Source organism: Schistocerca gregaria, chromosome 2, assembly GCF_023897955.1.
Source record: "Schistocerca gregaria isolate iqSchGreg1 chromosome 2, iqSchGreg1.2, whole genome shotgun sequence".
NCBI classification, from domain to species: domain Eukaryota; kingdom Metazoa; phylum Arthropoda; class Insecta; order Orthoptera; family Acrididae; genus Schistocerca; species Schistocerca gregaria.
Window position 1 is genome coordinate 908,124,146 of NC_064921.1, and position 5,325 is coordinate 908,129,470.

Consider the following 5,325-nt stretch of genomic DNA (forward strand, 5'->3'; position numbering starts at 1 on the left):
GTAGAGCACTTGCCCGCGAAAGGCAAAGGTCCCGAGTTCGAGTCTCGGTCGGGCACACAGTTTTAATCTGCCAGGAAGTTTCATATCAGCGCACACTCCGCTGCAGAGTGAAAATCTCATTCTGGAAACATCCCCCAGGCTGTGGCTAAGCCATGTCTCCGCAATATCCTTTCTTTCAGGAGTGCTAGTTCTGCAAGGTTCGCAGAAGAGCTTCTGTAAAGTTTGGAAGGTAGGAGACGGATACTGGCAGAAGTAAAGCTGTGAGTACCGGACGTGAGTCGTGCTTCGGTATCTCAGTTGGTAGAGCACTTGCCCGCGAAAGGCAAAGGTCCCGAGTTCGAGTCTCGGTCGGGCACACAATTTTAATCTGCCAGGAAGTTTCATATCAGCGCACACTCCGCTGCAGAGTGAAAATCTCATTCTGGAAACATCCCCCAGGCTGTGGCTAAGCCATGTCTCCGCAATATCCTTTCTTTCAGGAGTGCTAGTTCTGCAAGGTTCGCAGAAGAGCTTCTGTAACGTTTGGAAGGTAGGAGACGGATACTGGCAGAAGTAAAGCTGTGAGTACCGGACGTGAGTCGTGCTTCGGTAGCTCAGTTGGTAGAGCACTTGCCCGCAAAAGGCAAAGGTCCCGAGTTCGAGTCTCGGTCGGGCACACAGTTTTAATCTGCCAGGAAGTTTCATATCAGCGCACACTCCGCTGCAGAGTGAAAATCTCATTCTGGAAACATCCCCCAGGCTGTGGCTAAGCCATGTCTCCGCAATATCCTTTCTTTCAGGAGTGCTAGTTCTGCAAGGTTCGCAGAAGAGCTTCTGTAAAGTTTGGAAGGTAGGAGACGGATACTGGCAGAAGTAAAGCTGTGAGTACCGGACGTGAGTCGTGCTTCGGTAGCTCAGTTGGTAGAGCACTTGCCCGCGAAAGGCAAAGGTCCCGAGTTCGAGTCTCGGTCGGGCACACAGTTTTTAATCTGCCAGGAAGTTTCATATCAGCGCACACTCCGCTGCAGAGTGAAAATCTCATTCTGGAAACATCCCCGAGGCTGTGGCTAAGCCATGTCTCCGCAATATCCTTTCTTTCAGGAGTGCTAGTTCTGCAAGGTTCGCAGAAGAGCTTCTGTAAAGTTTGGAAGGTAGGAGACGGATACTGGCAGAAGTAAAGCTGTGAGTACCGGACGTGAATCGTGCTTCGGTAGCTCAGTTGGTAGAGCACTTGCCCGCGAAAGGCAAAGGTCCCGAGTTCGAGTCTCGGTCGGGCACACAGTTTTAATCTGCCAGGAAGTTTCATATCAGCGCACACTCCGCTGCAGAGTGAAAATCTCATTCTGGAAACATCCCCCAGGCTGTGGCTAAGCCATGTCTCCGCAATATCCTTTCTTTCAGGAGTGCTAGTTCTGCAAGGTTCGCAGAAGAGCTTCTGTAAAGTTTGGAAGGTAGGAGACGGATACTGGCAGAAGTAAAGCTGTGAGTACCGGACGTGAGTCGTGCTTCGGTAGCTCAGTTGGTAGAGCACTTGCCCGCGAAAGGCGAAGGTCCCGAGTTCGAGTCTCGGTCGGGCACACAGTTTTAATCTGCCAGGAAGTTTCATATCAGCGCACACTCCGCTGCAGAGTGAAAATCTTATTCTGGAAACATCCCCAGGCTGTGGCTAAGCCATGTCTCCGCATTATCCTTTCTTTCAGGAGTGCTAGTTCTGCAAGGTTCGCAGAAGAGCTTCTGTAAAGTTTGGAAGGTAGGAGACGGATACTGGCTGAAGTAAAGCTGTGAGTACCGGACGTGAGTCGTGCTTCGGTAGCTCAGTTGGTAGAGCACTTGCCCGCGAAAGGCAAAGGTCCCGAGTTCGAGTCTCGGTCGGGCACACAGTTTTGTATATCAAGTACCAAAACATGAGAGACCTCAACACACATTAAATCTTTACAGGATGTAACCTCTGTGATACGCTTCCTTTGTTTGAAAAGAATGTCTACGATGCTGCTATTCTTAAGCCAGTGCCGTTTGCAGTTTGGGAATATTAGATATTGTCATGAACAGGTCATTAGCCTTACAGGTTCGTCATTTTTCTAAAATACATATTTTCTAAGTTCACTTCCACTAGGGCAGTAAGCTAAAATAACATTGCGTTCCTATTTCAAAACGTGCATTTAATAGTAACTGGTCTGCTACACTGTAACACACAAATAAATATTCGGCGTATCAAGCTATTTAATTTCACATCTTGAAATTCGTTGATGTTGCAGTATACGTCGACATCTGCATGACTAATTTGGAATTCACACTTAATTATCTGCCAGTGGGTTCATCGGACCACTTTCTCGTTATGTCTCTACCGTTCTAAACCGAACAGCGCACGGGAAAAACGAAAACTTAAATCTTTCCGTGGGAACTGTGGTTTTTCTTATTTGAGTACGATAATCTTTTCACCCTATTAGGCAGGCGTCAAAAAGTATTTGACATTCAGAGGATCAAGTTGTTGATCGAAATTTCATGAAAAAATTCTGCCGCAGCGTAAAACTCCTTTGTTTTCGTGATGGTCATACCAACTCGCGTATCATATCAATGACTCTCTCTCGCCTAGTCTGGGATAATACAAAACAACCAGACCTTCTTTCAACTTTTTAGATGTTATCTGTCAACCCTATCTGGCAAGAATCCCATACAGCACAGCAACAGTCCTGCAGAGGACGAACAGGCGTAGTGTAGGCAGTCTCTTTAGTATACCTGTTACATCTGACTAAGTGTTCCGCCAATAAAACGTAGTCTTTGGTTTGCTTTCCCCACAACACTGTCTGCGTTGTCGTTCCAGCTGAAGTTGTTAGTAATTCTAATTCCTAGGTATTTAGTTCAACTGACAGCTTTTAGATTTATGTAATTTACCATGTAATCGAAATGAAACGGACACATTTCAGTTCTCACGTGAATGATCTCACATATTTAAGTGTTTAGAGTGACTTCCACTTTGACATATTTCTAAGTCAGTTTGCATTTGGTTTTGATATTTTGATGAGTTTGTTAACCGGTAAGCGAGAGCGTTATCCACAAACAACCTACGAGAGCTGCTCAGATTGTCTCCTAAATCATTTATACTAACGAGGACCATCAGAGGGCCTATAAACGTCCACGGGGAACGCCGGATATCACTTCTGTTTTCTCGATAACCTTCCGTCAATTACTACCAAGTGTGACCTTACAGACAGGAAATCACAAATGATGTCACTCAATTGATACTCCATAGGCACGCAGTCTGATTAGATATCGCTAGCAAGAAACGGTATCAAAATCCCACTGGAAATCTAAAAACAGGAAATCAATTTTTGATTCCCTATCGACAGAACCCATTTCTTCGGATGAATAAAGAGGTAGCTGTGCTTCACAAGAGCGATATTTTCCGAGTCCGTGCTCACCATGTGTCAATAGATACTTCTGTTCAAGGTAATTCATAGCGTAATTTTCTTTATTCTACAAAACATATTCTGCAATGCATGGTGGGGATGTTAGCGACTGCCCTACCCATCGCCAAGCGCGTACAAAATGTGGTCATAACTCTGCAGGCGCCCTGTCAATTAAAGGAATTGTACACAGGAAAGTTATTAAGAAATGTTTTGCTAACTTATCTAGATGTGTGAACCTTATGTAAATGTGTATTGTTGTTCTGGCTTAAAGATGCATAGTAATACTTGGAGACTTGGTTCTCATTTATCAGTGGTCACTTGCCGGCAAAAGCAAAGGTCCCGAGTTCGAGTCTCGGTCCGGCACTAGTTTTGATCTGCCAGGAAGTTTTAAATTTAATTTTCATCATAATTTATGTCCATTTTAAGGCACGGTGATTTCCAGAGTCTTAATTGTGAAAATAATTTATTAGGTCAGAAGCTTAGTACCAGTAGTAAAGTGCCATCTTGTGAGTTTTCAAGCCATTTTATCTGAACGTCACATGCGTTAAATGTTATGTTCACATGATGTGTTATTAATCTAACAGTTAGGGTATTATCATTTTTTGCAAGAACAAAGTTAAAGATTAACAGTATTCCGGGCCAAAATTTTAACATGAGTCCTTGTTTCTCAGTGAAATAGCGTATTTTAATTTCATTGAAAACGGATTTCTCTCTCGCAGCCGAATTGTTTGATTTACAGTATAATATCTAAACCATAATTCCACGTAGTTCTACTGCCCTGTACCGACGTCAACATTTACTTTATAAACTAAAGTTCTAGATAGTCCTGCTGCCCTGCACATTTCGATATGTAAATAAGCTTTACACAGTTTGTTAGATACCAACCACCACGAGTGTAGAAGTTGACCATTATCCTTTTAGCCGTCTCTTGAAATTCACCCAACAGGTTTTGGCGATAGCAACATTCTTTCTCTTCCAAAGATTCCCATTAAGTTCTCAGAGAAATTGTATTACGTTTTGATCTGCGCTGTATTAACCTGATGCGGTCCTAGTTGTTCGTTTTTCGATGTCTGTTGCCACGCCTACTTGATAAATACTCGACACACAGTGATAGTACTTTGATAGGGATTCGAGACCCAGTGGCAATACTGCAGAACTGGTTGCACCAACGTTTCTCTTTGTGGCCTCAGTTAACGATGCAACTCTTCTCCCAGGTTACTTCCAATAAACGAAAATTTCCCAGTCGCTTAACCTACCACTGATTTTCCATATTCGTTGTACAAGCAGATATTTGAACGGCGTCGCAATCACCGAAATTTTAAGAACAGTAATATCCCGAAAATGTCTATAAAAAGGTGGGCATTCAGACACAATTAACTGGGCAGCATCATGTTGTTGAGTCTACAACATTCCGAAATACAGTTATTGCATATTGTATGTATTCGTTACTGTGTAACGAATATTAAAGGAATCTGTACGTTCCGTTTCGTTAGTGCCTGAAAGGTTTCGTTTTCTTCCTAACGCGCAGTTCGTCGTGGCGATTCCCTTGGTCTCTGAGGGTCTAGTCAGTAGTGGCACGGAGAATAGAATACATGTCGTCGCTCGCCACGTTTTCTTTCACGAACGCAGTTCGTCTTTGTCTCGTTCTGAGTCGGCTCTGTTCGTAAGCCTACAGTTCCTTACTTCGAAATAATTTTCGATAGTCGTGTGAAAACCTTACTGGCTTCGATGAGGTGAGATCATAGGAAGTAAAGAACCTTCGCCCTTTAACAGTCAATTGGATCCTGAACAATGTAACACTTGGGTTGTTAAAGTGATAATTCATGAGATCTTGCGCAAGGCAAAAAATGTAGCACTGCTTAAGCAAGAATCGAACAACCTTTAGAACATCAGACCTCTATCACTTCAGTGCCATCACTTTGTAAGAGTTGAAGGGAAA

The 5,325-nt window shown here is 43.6% G+C and overlaps 1 non-coding gene across 1 annotated transcript; it reads left to right on the forward strand.

The window, feature by feature from the left end:
• The first annotated feature begins 581 nt into the window (after nt 1–581).
• Nucleotides 582–656, forward strand: Trnal-caa (transfer RNA leucine (anticodon CAA)). Its single transcript has one exon. It is a non-coding gene; the product is annotated as a tRNA-Leu (tRNA).
• The last annotated feature ends 4,669 nt before the right edge of the window (nt 657–5,325 follow it).